General features: G+C 41.1%; 1 protein-coding gene and 1 non-coding gene across 2 annotated transcripts in view; one reads left to right on the top strand and one right to left on the bottom strand.

Moving 5' to 3' along the window:
- The window catches only part of dennd5a (DENN/MADD domain containing 5A), a 158258-nt gene that overhangs the window by 103001 nt on the left and 36860 nt on the right, over positions 1–18397 (bottom strand). The window lies entirely within an intron of this gene.
- Positions 3490–3546, top strand: LOC132899818 (U7 small nuclear RNA). Its single transcript, XR_009656721.1, has one exon. It is a non-coding gene; the product is annotated as a U7 small nuclear RNA (small nuclear RNA).

The raw sequence follows: 18397 nt of genomic DNA on the forward strand, positions 1-18397 counted from the left end.
AAGAATAAAAGTTACAGCACAGAGTGCGGAACTAACCAAAAGCCTCAAATTTGATTTAATAAAAGGCAGCAGCAAAGAAGAACGTATTCAGCCTTGATTTAAAAGAACTGAAAGATGCAGCAGGCACAAAGTACTTTGTATTTATTAATGTGGGAAATGCGCTCAGTATAATATGGATTTATCACAAAAATACATGCGTGTATTTATTATTCTGAAAACCCACCAGCCGACTGATCTGGCACGTTTTAATTGTGTGACAGTCTCATCTCATTATCTCATCTCATTATCTCTAGCTGCTTTATCCTTCTACAGGGTCGCAGGCAAGCTGGAGCCTATCCCAGCTGACTACGGGCGAAAGGCGGGGTACACCCTGGACAAGTCGCCAGGTCATCACAGGGCTGACACATAGACACAGACAACCATTCACACTCACATTCACACCTACGGTCAATTTAGAGTCACCAGTTAACCTAACCTGCATGTCTTTGGACTGTGGGGGAAACCGGAGCACCCGGAGGAAACCCACGCGGACACGGGGAGAACATGCAAACTCCACACAGAAAGGCCCTCGCCGGTCACGGGGCTCGAATACGGACCTTCTTGCTGTGAGGCGACAGTGCTAACCACTACACCACCGCATCCGAAAGTGTTTTTTTTTTTTTTCATTTTACCAACGAGCTCACTCTATATCCTCTATATAGAATTCCCTAGGGGGCGGCACGGTGGTGTAGTGGTTAGCGCTGTCGCCTCACAGCAAGAAGGTCCGGGTTCGAGCCCCGTGACCGGCGAGGGCCTTTCTGTGTGGAGTTTGCATGTTCTCCCCGTGTCCGCGTGGGTTTCCTCCGGGTGCTCCGGTTTCCCCCACAGTCCAAAGACATGCAGGTTAGGTTAACTGGTGACTCTAAATTGACCGTAGGTGTGAATGTGAGTGTGAATGGTTGTCTGTGTCTATGTGTCAGCCCTGTGATGACCTGGCGACTTGTCCAGGGTGTACCCCGCCTTTCGCCCATAGTCCGCTGGGATAGGCTCCAGCTTGCCTGCGACCCTGTAGAAGGATAAAGCGGCTAGAGATAATGAGATGAGATGAGAATTCCCTAGATAGTGAGTAGGGAGTAGTGAATGACTGAGTGATTTTGGACACACCAATAATTACCATCAATGCAGCGACTTAAAGTGCATATCCTGGACCAATTCCGTTTTTTTTATATGAAAAGTATGTCCCTTTACACACTCATCCAGAAGGGTAATTTTGCACAAGGCCATCTGTCTACAGCAGAAAAAAATAAAATAACAAAACGCCTCTGGAAAAATCCCAAGGGAGTCTGGAGCCAGATTCGTGACGTTACCTGCGGAAGCGCCAGCAGGCTGCGAGAGCTTGCACGGTTTCAGTGCACAGCCTGTGTAGACCAAGTTTAGCAGCTAGCGATTTTGCATTGAAATATGGAATTGTCACCTGAGCACAATGTTACTTCACCTTTGGATGAAGAATATAATGAGATGTCAGAATTATTTCTTACCCTGGCAACAGTCAACTTGTGAATTGCCGATTTTCTTTGTATTTTTCTCGGCTCTGCTTGGTCCTCGGCTTCGAGGGCCTCAGTGGATGCGGCACTTCACCTTCTGTCAGGGGAGACGAACGCAACTGGCTCCTTTGGTGACGCTGACACAGATGGAGACGGTGTTGCTTTGGGCATTCTGACAGATGGAACTGGGTCTTTTTTCAGATCAAGTTGTCTCGCGAAGCCTATTTCCCACTGTAAATAGTTCTCAAAGTCGTCGGGCCTTGTGAAGTGAGCACCGCAAATAATGCTGTGGTCTGTAGCATGTAGCCAATTTTTCCGGGTGCCTCGCACGAAGTGCTCCCATTTCTCTCTCATTGTCCGGTCTTTGGGAAAACGATGAGTACTAATCCCATCAAGATTGGTGTTGCTACACCCTCCTACAATACATCTGTTAACCATTTTAATAATTGCGTGATAACGTTGAAGAAATTTGCACCACCAGGTCGTTTTCTCATAAACAAACCAGCGCTGGCGTAGGATTCAGAGCGAGGCGTCCCGCACGTGACGTCACGAAAATCAATGTTTCCCGGGAAATCCAAATGGCAAGTTTTTTCAGAGGCGGACCAATTCGCCTCAAATGGCTTGATTTCAACTGAATTTTTCTGGTATTGCACAAGGTAAAAAAAAAATTGCACAAAATGCAAAATGTGACAGATATTTGACCAAAGTTTAATATAAAATAGGAGAATTACATTGATCTTGCTCCTGAATTTACCCGTGATTAGGGCTGGGTTCAAAAGATCGATCCACGATCCGATATCGATTCACGTTCAAAAAATATGAGATCGATTCAAAAATGTGTGGATCGATCTCTTCCAGGTGGCTATAGGCACTATTTTCTCGACCGCGCAAGGACCGCTATAAAAAGCGGGTGCCGGCAAACGAAACCGAAACTTAAGAACGCGAGATGGCTGAAGCTGCATAGCTAAAATCACTGCCTGGCCTGAAAGCTGATGTATGGCATTACTTTGGATTCAAACGTTACGAGGACAGAGACGAAGTCGACAGAACAAAAGCAGTGTGCAAACTGTGCCACATAGAGGTAAAATATAGTGGCAATACAACCAATCTCCGCAACCACTTATCCAGGCACCACGCCGACACAGTTTCAGCTAAACCTGCGGCGAATCAAACTGCACTGGAGAAGGCATTTGGTGTTAAATTACATGCACAAACACATATGGGGCTGTTCCTGTCAGTAGGGACAGTTTTTACTTTAAATTCACAATCCAGCAATATCTAAGTAAATCGATATCGAATCGGATCGTGACCTTATGAATCGGAATCGAATCGATCCAGGAAATCTGGATCGATTCCCAGCCCTACCCGTGATATGCACTTTAACAGACCAATGACTATGACATGAGCCTGACCTACTGTTTAAAATGTTTGGGTTTTCTATTACTTATCCAGCAGGGTTCTAAAACTTTAGAACCCATTCGCAAATGGTTCTAAGAGTAGACTTTTACATGCAAACGCTATCCTGTTCTGTCTTTCCTTGTAAAGGCTCTTGCAGTTAGTTCCTTTTTTTAAAGTGTGATCTAAATGCAATGCTGCTAAAAGAAGGCCTAGCAATACGATGTATTTTTGGTCAGACTTAATACACAGTGTTTGCGGTTTCAAAATCGACTCGCCTAAGAGACAGATTGTTAAATTTGGCTTTAAAAGCAACACAAAGCTGGTGAGATTGCTTCTAACTGATGCACTTTTGGTGCTAATATACTGTATTAAACATCATCTATGGCACACCAATGAATTTTAATGAGTTTGATGACAAACGTAATTTTACTGAGATACACATTTCTGTGGGTGGAGTCTGCAAAATCTGCATATGACACACCCACCGATGAACTACGTTGAGGAGTCACCATCAACGTAGCGATCTGACAGAAAAATGACCATTTACATGAGGTTAACCTAAAGTTTGGAAAATATGCTCTTTTAGTATTTGTCTAGGAGGGTTCTGTATTTCCAAGAACCCAATAAAAGTTGTTTTAATAATAGATCTTATACATATAATAAGAAAAGAAAAAAAAAACTTGGGGTGTATTTAGAGCTTCTTTTGTATTTTACTTAACTTTATACTATTTGCATATCCTTTTTCACGAAGTATTGATTTTGTAAGCTATGAAAACTTAAAATCACAATGTGATAGCTGAGCTTGAATATTATGGAATCAATTTTGTGCCAAAATGTTCATACAATACTTTTGAAATATCAAACGAAAACGACAAGTCAAAATACAAAAAAAGAACAAAAAGTCAATTTTTTTAGACTGGCAAACAAATTATTCGTGTAATCGTGCAAAATAGTCTATTACTCTTCAGAAACCTTTTATTTTTGTTCCGCGTCTTTCTCAGTTTTGCTTGACGTAATTTATTTTGGTTGCGATTCCAGCTTTCTCGTTTGCGCTCCCTGACTTTTTGCTTGCAGTTTTGGCACAAGTTAGCCAATGGGAATGCATTCCTGGACAGCCCACCCACACGTCAAGTTTGTGCCAAAACTGCAAGCAAAAAGTCAGGGAGCGCAAACGAGAAAGCTGGAATCGCAACCAAAATAAATTACGTCAAGCAAAACTGAGAAAGACGCGGAACAAAAATAAAAGGTTTCTGAAGAGTAATAGACTGATATTTTGCACGATTACACGAATAATTTGTTTGCCAGTCTAAAAAAAATTGACTTTTTGTTCTTTTTTTGTATTTTGATTTGTCGTTTTCGTTTGATATTTCAAAAGTATTGTATGAACATTTTGGCACAAAATTGCCTCTATAGAATATGACCATTGTCCGTGGAGGTATATGGTAGATGACATCAAATAAAGCTGACAACGGAGTAGTGAAAGATGATGTGGGTCATCAGTAGGTCATCTCTATTGATTTTAAAACAATGAAGAGTCATGTGATATACCCACAACCTAATTCATGCCTACCAGTGCATCTCCCATAACCCAGTACAGAACAGGACAGGATGGAACGTATTTTAATGTGGTGTCACGTATTTTCTTATCTGGTTTTTATATGCTCTTCCGTCCCATGTATAACAAGTGTTCCGTCCCGCAATACCATTTTTGTGACATTTATCAGGCTTTTGTCTAAACCGGGGAACAGGGGCACTGCACCCTCTTACTCTCGGCATGCGCCCCCTTACCGAAATGCCGATTGAACCCCAAGTCATACTTAGGCCATGCACTTATATGCTACTGCACAACATGCAATCTTTCTCAAAACGATCTTTTCTCCATGAAAACACCCCAGCAACACCACGTGACAATGTGTCTGATCATCAAATACGTTATAATTGCTCCAAAAATATTCCAATCATAGTAGATACACCGCCAGACGGTGCAAAAACAATCCGAATTGGCGTTTTCCAGACTGAGGCGCCATGTTGTTTACTTGTCGCGGCTGCTCTCGCGAGATTTGACATGGGTTACATACAAGGTCAGCTGACTTGTAGAGCGAGATTTCTCGAGACTGAATGACCTTTCACCCACCGGCGCGGGAGCTTTTGACAGAAGTAGTTCGCGAGTTGTTTTTGTTGACACTTGGGCATTTAAAGATGTCATCCCGCGGCACGAAACGGAAGAAAGCCAAAGACTGTCCGGGGCAGAAGAAGATTACTTCTTTCTTTTTCAATGTTGACAGACAACTTGTTACAATTTCCCTCTCAGATAGCCTCAGAATGTCCCATTGTAGCCTCAATTTTTCAAAGGCTTCGCACGGCGGGGGGGGACGACAACCGGCACCATCCCCCCCCCGCTTCACTCCCTCGCCATGGTGAGCGCCCTCATACTAAATTTTTCTAGAAAAAAACCCTGTTTATTTACATAATGTATAATCTTAACTTTTTTGTTCCAGTTTCACAGAGACATCCGTCACGTCCACCATTTTATTAATCGGTACTTACATTAGTCATCCCGCCTTTATAGATGAACCCGTCCCGTCACGTATGATAAATAAAGTTAGAAGAAAAGCCAAATATATTGTTTAGTTGTTTTATTGTCAAAACATAGAACTTAAGTACTATTTATTCATCTATTTTACAATTTCTTGCCTCTACCTTTTCGTTTCTTCAGCTGACATTGTATACATTTCGAGTTCTTATCGTTTTTGAGCTGGGCTTCTGTTTTATGACCCACGTTTTCACAATCAGTGTGGTGCTCACTGGCACTCGACATGGCGCTCATTCCGTCACACGGGATCTCTTTGTGACGTCACGCTGAGGTATATTCCGTAATTGGAGTGCCGGGCTTTTAGATCAATTTCGATTGAAAATATCGTGAATGTAACGTTAATACAATGTGAAGGGATATGATAATACTGGAGAATCAAAGAATACATGACAGTGATACGTGTGAATACAAGATGCTAAGTATGAAACTCCTGAATATTTAGAAAACGTTACGTTATTGTCATGTACCGTCCCGTTCCGGTTCATACTTTCCGTACCGGGTTATGGGAGACACCCCTACCAGCTCTGCGGTACCTTTGGACAGTAATTCCTATCACAATGAGACCTCATCGGGTTCAGATATGGCCCTTTTCCACTACCCTTTTTCAGCTCACTTCAGCTCGTTTCAGCTCACTTCAGCCCGACACGGCTCGCGTTTCGACTACCAAAAACCAGCACGACTCAGCTCGTTTCAGCCCTGCTTAGCCCCTAAAACTCGCACGGTTTTGGAGTGGGGCTGAAGCGAGCCAAGCCGTGCCGAGTGAGGCTGGGGGCGTGAGCAGACACTCCCCTGTGCACTGATTGGTGAGGAGGAGCGTCCTCACATGCCCACACACGCCCCGTGAGCACGCTGGGATCTGTAAACACCGCAAACCCGGAAGGAGAATAATTACGAATTACGAGAATTTCTGAAGCCTTATGCGCTTCGCCTCATCTATACGCTCTTGCCAGTATCTGTCCGCGTTGTCGGTGACAACAAGCCACAGCACCAAGACCAGCAACACTAACGATTCCATGTTTATTGTTTACTATTCGGGTTGTGAGACTACCGCTTAAAAGATCACTGATGTCACTGTTTGCGCTGCTTAACGACATCACCTGACGTCCACCCACTTTCGCTAACTCCACCCAATGTGTCCACCCACTTCCAGCCAGCACGGTTCAGCACGGTTGTAGTCGAAATGCAACTCCAACAGCCCCGCTCAGCCCGACTCAGCACGGCACGGCTCAGCCCGACTCAGCCGCGTTTGTAGTGGAAAAGCGGCAATAGTCTGCTATTTTATTTTTCATCTGGTAATGGGCGGTTAACCTAACCGTATGTCTTTGGACTGTGGGGGAAACTCCAGGCAGAAAGGCCCCTGTCAGCCACTGAGCTCAAACCCAGAACCTTCTTGCTGTGGGCGCCACGGTGGTGCGGTTGGTTAGCACGGTCGCCTCACAGCAAGAAGGTTCTGGGTTTGAGCCCAGTGGCTGACGGGGGCCTTTCTGCCTGGAATTTCCCCCACAGTCCAAAGACATACGGTTAGGTTAACTGGCTACTCTAAATCATCCATAGGTATGAGTGTGTGTGAATGATTGAGAGGAGAAAACCTCGATAATAATCCAGTAGAAGGCAGCAGGAAACCACTACTGTAATTCTTCCCGAGAGACTTTGATGGCTGAAGCCGTCAGAGCGGCCACATCACTGTTGTGATATGCCAGATAGATAGATAGATAGATAGATAGATAGATAGATAGATAGATAGATAGAATGGTCCTGCACTTATTAAAATTCTCAACATTAACATACCTTATTTCTTTAACATGTGTCAAAATATTTCTAGTCTTTTGTTAGAACTTCATGCTCTATATATATATATATATATATATATATATATATATATATATATACACACACACATATATATATATATATATACACACATATATATATATATATACACACATATATATATATATATATATATATATACATACATATATGTTTGCTTTTCACAATTCAGGGTTTCTCTCATGCGAGCTCTGACCACAGAGAAGAGGTTCTTTGCGTGGCAAAACCTCATAAGTATGGTATGATTAGTATGTGAGACGGGGAGTGTTTCGTTTCGCCTTGGCTTCAAGCCTTTGCTTTATGCTTCAAAGAGAGCTGTGAAGCTCGTGCATGACTTTTATACACTGTCAAAATTTTTACTTTTGTGCAACTCGGTTCATTCTGATCAGAAGCAGAACGTGACAAGCTGACACATTCTCAACGGGTGCAAATGGAAGCTGACATGCAAAATGACGACGGCATAGAACGAGTAAAACAAAGACGTGAGTCATTGCTGATGCTTTTGATAACAGTGAAGGTTGTGATTTGCATATAACGCGCCCACAAACTTCACCATCAGTGAAGTAACCTCGCAGAACAATCCCCACTTCACTGCTGTGTTCGTCATGATTAAAAGGCTTTGGGGTTTTTTTTTATTGTTGTTTTTTTGAGCCTTCTTACTCTACTGTGTTTAACTGTTGATGTCTTTCTTTTTGTCAACTGATCAAACTTGTCTATGTAGTATTGAGCGTGTTTTAATATAGATTTGATGCAACATCACTGATTCAGATGTATATGTTATTTACCAGCTGGGAGGTCCGTATGGTGAAATACCGTGAGCGAGGCCCTCTGGGCCGAGGTCAGCATTCAAGGCCGAGGTCACGGTATTTCACCATACGGATCGACCTTAAGCTGGTAAATAATATATTTATTTTTTCTTTACCAAATTCTAACAGAAAACGAGCGCACCCGAAAGGGAAAACCGAGCCGAGCCACCATTTTGAATCCTCATTCATGGCTTCCTCCTCGGTATACAAGTGCACTTCCATGGCAGGAAAAAAAACTACATTTTGCCACCTATGTAGTCCCCTATTTATACAAAACTGAGTCATTCAAGATTCAGCCATGTTTTTGCTCGGCGTTAGTAACAGTTAGAGGTTTTTAGCTTTCTCCTGAAATGTTTTCTTTTATTTCTTCTTCCTCAGGGTAGTAAAACTCGCTTTCGCTGTGAAGACTGTCGTTATCGCTATCCATGCTGTAAAATTAATGCTATTCTCCTGAGAAATGCTGGCAAACATTTATAAGATTTTTGATAATCTTAGAAATAAACCTTATAAAAAAAGATAAATGTTGAGAAAAAAATTCTACTACGGTATGTTTGTTGTTGTTGTGAACGAGCGAGTTGCCAGAGGTCTGTAACCGGGGTCCGTACCGTAGGATACAGACCCGCTCGCCAGCCAATCAGAGCGCAGGATTTGAACCGCGAAAAAAATAATAAGGCTTATTTTAATGTTAAATACACATGATTAGAAAAAAATTCTTGGCAGTAACTTCTAATTCATTGCATTTATTTTTAATTGTAAAGATATGTTCACCTGTATAGTTCATATTTAGGACTGAAACAATGGTTGTTGTTTTTTGAGAATATGTATTTACATAAGTGCACTTTGTTAGTGTGTGTACACCCTGTTCATCACTATAAAAGGACCACCACTGAACGTCATTAGCAATGCAAATAATCTCCTGTCTCACCAACAGACACAAATAACCGAGGTCATAGACAAGGTTAATTATAAAAACAATGCCAAAGGCATTAACTGTATTTAACATGGATGTCCTTCATCGTCCTCTGTATACTGCATCAATTTTTAGAAAAGGACAAAATAATAAATCAATGCCACTTGTCACACCCAAATTATGCCATAATCTTTTAAGAAAACATCAGAAAAATTTATATATCTCCATTATCCGTAACCGCTTATCCCGTGCAGGGTCGCGGGCAAGCTGGAGCCTATCCCATCTGACTATAGGCAAGAGGCGGGGTACACCCTGGACAAGTCGCCAGATCATCACAGGGCTGGCACAGAAAGACAAACAACCATTCACACTCACGGTCAATTTAGAGTCACCAGTTAACCTAACCTGCATGTTTTTGGACTGTGGGGGAAACCGGAGCACCCGGAGGAAACCCACGCAGACACGGAGAGAACATGCAAACTCCACACAGAAAGGCCCTCGTCAGCTGCTGGGCTCGAACTCTGGCGACAGTGCTAACCACTACACCACCATGCTGCCTATATACAGTGGTGCTTGAAAATTTGTGAACCCTTTAGAATTGTCTATATTTCTGCATAAATATGACCTAAAACATCATCAGATTTTCACACAAGTCCTAAAAGTAGATAAAGAGAACCCAGTTAAACAAATGAGACAAAAATATTATACTTGGTCATTTATTTATTGAGGAAAATGATCCAATATTACATATCTGTGAGTGGCAAAAGTATGTGAACCTTTGCTTTCAGTATCTGGTGTGACCCCCTTGTACAGCAATAACTGCAACCAAACATTTGCGGTAACTGTTGATCAGTCCTGCACACTGGCTTGGAGGAATTTTAGCCCATTCCTCCGTACAGAACAGCTTCAACTCTGGGATGTTGGTGGGTTTCCTCACATGAACTGCTCGCTTCAGGTCCTTCCACAACATTTCGATTGGATTAAGGTCAGGGCTTTGACTTGGCCATTCCAAAACATTAACTTTATTCTTCTTTAACCATTCTTTGGTAGAACGACTTGTGTGCTTCGGGTCGTTGTCTTGCTGCATGACCCACCTTCTCTTGAGATTCAGTTTATGGACAGATGTCCTGACATTTTCCTTTAGAATTCGCTGGTATAATTCAGAATTCATTATTCCATCGATGATGGCAAGCCGTCCTGGCCCAGATGCAGCAAAACAAGCCCAAACCATGATACTACCACCACCATGTTTCACAGATGGGATAAGGGTCTTATGCTGGAACGCAGTGTTTTCCTTTCTCCAAACATAACGCTTCTCACTTAAACCAAAAAATTCTATTTTGGTCTCATCCGTCCACAAAACATTTTTCCAATAGCCTTCTGGCTTGTCCACGTGATCTTTAGCAAACCACAGACGAGCAGCAATGTTCTTTTTGGAGAGCAGTGGCTTTCTCCTTCCAACCCTGCCATGCACACCATTGTTGTTCAGTGTTCTCCTGATGGTGGACTCATGAACATTAACATTAGCCAATGTGAGAGAGGCCTTCAGTTGCTTAGAAGTTACCCTGGGGTCCTTTGTGACCTCGCCGACTATGACACGCCTTGCTCTTGGAGTGATCTTTGTTGGTCAACCACTCCTGGGGAGGGTAACAATGGTCTTGAATTTCCTCCATTTGCATACAACCTGTCTGACTGTGGATTGGTGGAGTCCAAACTCTTTAGAGATGGTTTTTTAGCCTTTGCCAGCCTGATGAGCATCAGCAACGCTTTTTCTGAGGTCCTCAGAAATCTCCTTTGTTCGTGCCATGATACGCTTCCACAAACATGTGTTGTGAAGATCAGACTTTGATAGATCCCTGTTCTTTAAATAAAACAGGGTGCCCACTCACACCTGACTGTCATCCCATTGATTGAAAACACCTGACTCTAATTTCACCTTCAAATTAACTGCTAATCCTAGAGGTTCACAAACTTTTGCCACTCACAGATGTGTAATATTGGATCATTTTCCTCAATAAATAAATGGGCAAGTATAATATTTTTGTCTCATTTGTTTAACTGGGTTCTCTTTATCTACTTTGAGGACTTGTGTGAAAATCTGATGATGTTTTAGGTCATATTTATGCAGAAATACAGAAAATTCTAAAGGGTTCACAAACTTTCAAGCACCACTGTGGTGCTTGAAAGTTTGTGACCCCTTTAGAATTTTCTGTATTTATATATACACACACACACGCAAAGTTAATGGTAGTGGTTAGCGCTGTTATCTCACACCAAGAAGGTTCTGGGTTCAAGCCCAGTGGCCAGTGGGGGGCCTTTCTGCATGGAAATTTTCCCCGTGTCTGCATGGGTTTGCTCTGGTTTCCCCCACAGTCCAACGACATGTGATTAGGTTAACTAGCTTCTCTAAATTGTGTGTGTGAGTGTGAATGGTTGAGAAGAGAAAACCGCTATAATAATCCAGCAGAAGGCAACAGGAAACCACGGTAATGTTCTCTAGAAACTCTGATGGATGGCGCTGCCACCAGGCAAAACACTAAAGAGAGAGAAAGTTGATGCTGTTGGCTTTTAAAATAACTCTGGTTTTATGATAGTTTTAAACCATCAAGGTCTTAAAAGTAGTTTTAACAATACTGATTTTTTTACATCAAGCAAGCTCTTAAATACTTCAGGAGCCTCACACAACTAAAGTCTAATTCTATTTTTTTTTTTTTTTGTGCATGGGTCTTCAAAAACCTGTGGTAAGAATGTCTTCTAATTAAACAAAAAACATGGTGAAATGGGTAATGATAACAATGTAATTCTGTTAGATCTGTTCCTGGTTTTCAAAAGTGATATTTTTAAGAAACAAGATGTTTTATTCGGTTTGGCTTTAAAGAGCTGCCAAAATTACAGCTGTGGTCGGAAGTTTACATACAGTGGCATGAATGTTATCTTGGATATGAATGTCATGGCAATATTTAGGCTTTCAGTAATTTCTTTGAACTGTTCTTTTTCTGTGGCAGAATGATTTTACAGCATACATCTTTAATTAAAAAAAAAACACTCGAATTTGGTGCACAAGTTTTCATTTTCTTTGGGTTTTCTGAAATCAACACAGGGTCAAACATTTACATACACCCACTTAGATTATTAATTCAGAGGTGCTGAAACTTCCAAAATGTGTCTTATCTTGCCAAGGCCGAGGTCTCTTAACTTCCTGTTAGTGATCATGATTGACTACAGCTGGTAGCTTCTCTGTGCTTTCATAAAAAGGGTTTGTTTATAGCACTCATTTGATTGACCAACACACAGTAAAATGGGAAAGTCCAAGGAGCTCAGTGCAGATCTGAGAAAGAGGATCACAAATATACACAACTCCGGAATGTCTCTTGGAGCCATTTCTAAACAACTGTAAATTCCAAGATCAGTTCAAACAACTGTATGCAAGTTATTGTGAGGTGCAGTCAATTTGCCAAGCCACTTTGCTTCAAGAAAACCCAAACTGTCACCCTCAGCTGAAAGGAAATTGGTTTGGATGGTCAGGAACAACCTGGGAACCACCATGGCACAGCCCTGCCATGAACTGGAAGCTGATGGATCACTGTCTACAGTTCAGTGAGTTTTATATCACCATGGACTAAGAGGCTGCTATCCAAGAAATGACCCCCTGCTCCAAAATTGACACCTTCAAGCTTAACTAAAGTTTGACGCTGACCACACGGACAAAGAAAAAGCCTTCTGGAGGAAAGCTGTATGGTCAGACGAGACAAAGATTGAGTTATTTGGCCACAATGACCACCATGTACAGAGAGACATTGTACCAGCTGGTGGTGGTGGTAGGGTCCTCATGCTCTGGGGCTGTTTTGCTGCCAGTGGAACTGGTTCATTGCACAAAGTGGATGGAATAATGAAGAAGCAGGACTACCTCAGAGTTTTTCAGCATAAACCATCAGAAACTTGAACACGACTTGGGAGTTACAACAGGACAATGAACCCAAATACGCATCAGAGCTGGGTGTGGAGGATAAAGCAGGCTAGCATTAAGCTTAAAATAAGTCCTGACTTCAACCCTACTGAAAATATATGGACCGTGCTTTTCAGTCAAGAAAAAAGAAACAAATTTAATTGAATTCTACCAATTCTACCATGAAGAGTCGTGAAATATCCAACCAGAATTCTGCCAGAAGCTTGTTCATGGTAAACAAAAATGTTTGGTCAAGGGAAATCTTGCGAAGAGACATTTTACCCAAATATTAGGTGTGCTGTATGTACAATTCTGACCCTGTGTTGATTTCAGAAAACCCAAAGAAAATTAAAACTTGTGCATCAAATTCTAAGGTTTTTTTTTTTAATTAAAAATGTCTGCTGTACATTCTGCCACAGAAAAAGAACAGTTCAAAGAAACAAACCCATGCAGAACATGCAAACTCCACACATGCCCCTTTTCCACCAAAGCAGTTCCAGGGCTGGTTCGGGGCCAGTGCTTAGTTTGGAACCGGGTTTTCTGTTTCCACTGACAAAGAACTGGCTCTGGGGCCAGAAAAACCGGTTCCAGGCTAGCACCAACTCTCTGCTGGGCCAGAGGAAAGAACCGCTTACGTCAGCGGGGGGGGGGGGGCGGCGTTGTTAAGCCCAACAACAATAACAAGACCGCGAAAGATCGCCATTTTTAAGCGACAAGAAGTAGCAGCTGTACAAACGCGAAGTCATCCATTATTATTATTGTTGTTGCTGCTGCTGCGTCTTCCGTGTTGTTTTTGCTTCGATATTCGCGCCAAGGTTTATGCAAACGTAGCGACGTAACTGACGTATACAACGACGTAATGACATGGCTTCCCTTAGCACCACGAGCTATGGAACAGCAAACTGGTTCTCAGCTGGCTCGCAAGTTGAACGAGTTGTGAACCAGCACTGGCCCCGAACCAGCCCTGGAACTGATTTGGTGGAAAAGGGGCAACAGAAAGGCCCCTGGGCTTGAACCCAGAACCTTCTTGCTATGAGGCAACAGTGCTAACCATTACACCACTGTGCCACCCTATACACAGACAGACAGGTTTTACTCTCTTTTAATAGATTTTATGTTATCAAAAATAAGCAGATCCTGATGGTAGCTGAAAGCCATGTTGCTGATAAATAGAAAAAAACAACACCAGAGTGACAGGGCTGACTGGAGGACAATGCTGAAAATTAAAACACAACACAATAGCAGCTGATGACTATGAACTCCCCCGAGATTGTGAGTGTGTGAGAAAGAGGAGAGAAACACTGCAGCAGAAAGGGGAGCACATATTTATTGGTTTCCTCTGAAAATGGGCCATGATGTAAAACATACGGAAACAGCTGTGAAATACTAAAAATCATCACCCCCCCACGTGATTTCCCAAGTTCTGTCAATTCATAATGATGACTAGTTTATTTAATCTCTGTGGTCTTTAATTCAATAGCCGCTGCCTCTAATAGCACATGAGTAACGGTCCAGTGTTTGGCCGACGCTTATCACTTCATCTGGTAAATGTGGGCCACTGGGTTTCAGATGTAAAATGCTCAAAAGATGAGTAGTGTTTTATTTGGCCTCAGTCTAAAGCTTGTGGTCTGAGCTCAGCACAGAGCAACACATGACCTAGTATTAAAAGGCTGTGGTAAATTCCAGAGGAAGCAGGCCAAATTTTTACTTTCGCTCAACTCAATTCAGAGCTGAGCCTACGACAGCGTATCAAGACCAAAAAATAAATAAAAATACACACAGAGCTGAAATGGGTGTATTATTCTGAGAAATATTATGAAAAAAAAAAAAAACCTCAGAATTTCCAAATTTAAAGTCATTCATTATGAGAAACAACTTGGATATTCTCAGAGGCTATAATAAATTTGCAAGAAAAAAAAAACCTCAGAGAAATTCCGAGAAAAAAATTTCAGAAATTGTGATATTAAAAACGTTAGAAATTCAGCAGCAGCAGCAGGATTTCTTTTGCAGTGTGCAAAATAAAAGTGCCTAAAAAAACAGTTGAGGGAGGCGTAATATTCTGAGAAAAACTCAGAATTTTCAAATTTGAAGTCATACATTACAAGAAAAAGCTCCGAGATTATAAAGCCATAAATTTGTGAGCAAAAAAAAAAAACCTCAGAAATTCTGATATGAAAAAGTCAGAACTTCAACAGCAGCAGGACTTCTTTTGCAGTGTGCAAAATAAAAGTGCCTAAAAATAAAAAATTTTTAAAAAAAGTTGAGGCGGGTGTAATATTCTGAGAAAAACTCAGAATTTTCAAATTTAAAGTCATACATTACAAGAAAAAACTCCGAGATTATAAAGCCATAAATTTGTGAGGGAAAAAAAAAAATCAGAAATTCAGAGAAAAAAAACCCTCAGAAATTCTGATACAAAAAAGTCAGAACTTCAACAGCAGCAGGACTTCTTTTGCAGTGTGCAAAAAAAAAAGTGCCCAAAAATAAAAAAACAAACTAAAAAAAAAAAGTTGAGGCGGGTGTAATATTCTGAGAAAAACTCTGAATTTTCAAATTTAAAGTCATACATTACAAGAAAAAACTCCGAGATTATAAAGCCATAAATTTGTGAGCAAAAAAAAAAAAAACTCAGAAATTCTGATATGAAAAAGTCAGAACTTCAACAGCAGCAGGACTTCTTTTGCAGTGTGCAAAATAAAAGTGCCTAAAAATAAAAAACAAACTAAAAAAAAAAAGTTGAGGCGGGTGTAATATTCTGAGAAAAACTCAGAATTTTCAAATTTAAGATCGTACATTACGAGAAAAAACTCTGATATTCTCAGAGATTATAAAGCCATAAATTTGTGAGGGAAAAAAAATCAGAAATTTGATATGAAAAAGTCAGAACTTCAAAAGCAGCAGGACTTCTTTTGCAGTGTGCAAAATAAAAGTGTCCTTAAAAAAAAGTATGATTTGTGTTTCCATTGTGTGATGTTATGCAATTAAAGGTTCGTTTTCTCCTCTTGTGATAAACATGACAGAGCACTCTTTTTTCAGAAAGGCAGCATTTCCATTTGCTTATCATCTCATGTGACTTAAATGCAAAAAATGTTGGAAAAACCCACTCGTGAGTGTAAGAACTTTTTTTTGCGATATTTGAGAATTTTTTTTTAAAATTCACATGATTTTAATTGCGCATTGAGCAGGTTTATAATACCCAGGGCCAAGTTACTCAATTCTGATTGGTCAATCAAGGAGGGATTTTTTTTTCCTTAACACGGGGCTGTATTTTTGAAATGCTATTGGCTAGTTTGTTGCTTGGTTACAGTTACAAAAATTAGCAAATTTTGTCAATAAAATGGCTGACTCTGCTGACTCAGCAATGCCGCGTTTCGCTATATTTGACGAAGAAATGATAAACCAATTGAAAGCTGAAAGCGGAAATGAAAATACCAAAAGACGCTTTAGAAACTGATTCAAACGTGCAAGATGGTCCTGCGCCCTGATTGGTTCAGAAAACGTGAATGACAAATGTTGTGAACTTGAATGGCTTCCGAAGTATGAATTTGGCCCTATATATTATAAACAAGTAATCGTATGGTTCCTCGTAAAATTAAGGATCAATTTCGCTCGGGATTTCAAAGTTTTGAAATTGCAATTTTCAAAACTTCGAAATCACTCGTGAAATTAATCCTTAATTTTACTCGGCCCCGTACGATTAATGTACACTATCTAAACAACAGTTACATCGAATTAATGTTGTTGATTAATCCATTTCTGGCAGCATAAGTTAAACACCGTGGGTTGTTATTCAAGTAAAAACGGTTTTAAATTTTTTGTGTTCGACTAGAGGAAATTTCAGGGGCGCTTTATTCTGGCCTGGGCCACTAAGAATTCCGGGATACTGGCCCGAGTGGTGACCAAGCACTGAAGTTTATTTTCAGCCCTGCTCATGGATAAAAAAACACCAGAAATATTTTAACCTTTAACATTTATTGGCTTCGCCATATCCAGAGAAGTCGAACAGCGTGTGGGATTTACTGGCAGCTATGAATCGAGCCTGCTTTATTACACTGCAGTACACTTACAGCGAACCATGGCTTTGATTTCCTCAGGAGCTCAGCAGGAGTCTGCAGCGTTCATAAAAACGCTGCGTGTTATGAGGCGACCCAGGCAGCAAGGTGCAGTTCAATAATGGAACAGCGTTCATTCACAAGCTTCAGCTCAGCCATGAATCTGAGCTTCGTGATCAGGTTTAGCTAGAAAGTGACATTTCCAGACAGGAAGCAATTTATTTGATTGTGTGGATGATGAAATGATAAAGCCAGTTGCAGGACAGAAGGAAGGAGTGAGTGAGAGACATGATGAGGATGAGACGAGGTAGGTGGTGAGGTAGAAATTAGGGTATGTCATAATATGCTTTACAGAGGTATCTTTTGAGTACATTAAATATATACAAACACTGTTAGAAATAGGGGTACAGTAAGAGTCCAGTTCTGTCCCCCAAAGTACACTTGACACTGATGTACCCTCTAGGGATCATTACTGGACCTCAAGGTAACTATGTGTACCTTTTGAGGGCCAAAAATGGACATACATGTTCCCAAACAGTATACAAAGGGTACAAATAAGTACCTTAGAGGGTCCTGCCCCAGTGACAAGCCACTGTACCCCTAAAGATTCAATAATTTACTTTATATATATATATATATATATATATATATATATATATATATATATATATGGGCGGCACGGTGGTGTAGTGGTTAGCGCTGTCGCCTCACAGCAAGAAGGTCCGGGTTCGAGCCCTGTAGCCGGCGAGGCCCTTTCTGTGCGGAGTTTGCATGTTCTCCTCATGTCTGCGTGGGTTTCCTCCGGGTGCTCCAGTTTCCCCCACAGTCCAAAGACATGCAGGTTAGGTTAACTGGTGACTCTAAATTGACCGTAGGTGTGAATGTGAGTGTGAATGGTTGTCTGTGTCTATGTGTCAGCCCTGTGATGACCTGGCGACTTGTCCAGGGTGTACCCCGCCTTTCGCCCGTAGTCAGCTGGGATAGGCTCCAGCTTGCCTGCGACCCTGTAGAACAGGATAAAGCGGCTACAGATAATGAGATGAGATAGATATATATATATATATATATATATATATATATATATATATATTCACTGAATATGAGCAATCATGCACTCTGATTGGCTACTCTACTACTAGGCTATCAGCTCATATACCATGAGTAGAGAAAAACAAAATGACGGCGCGTGCTGCTGAACCAACCAAGGACGAAATAGAAACTACTCGAAACAAAACCCCAAAAAATACAAAAAAAAAAAGCAACAAAATATGGAATGAAAGTATTTGATAGTAAGAATGTATCTTTTTTAATTTTTCAAGAATTATTATTAGAGCATTTT

This window comes from Neoarius graeffei, chromosome 15 (genome assembly GCF_027579695.1).
Source record: "Neoarius graeffei isolate fNeoGra1 chromosome 15, fNeoGra1.pri, whole genome shotgun sequence".
NCBI lineage: Eukaryota > Metazoa > Chordata > Actinopteri > Siluriformes > Ariidae > Neoarius > Neoarius graeffei.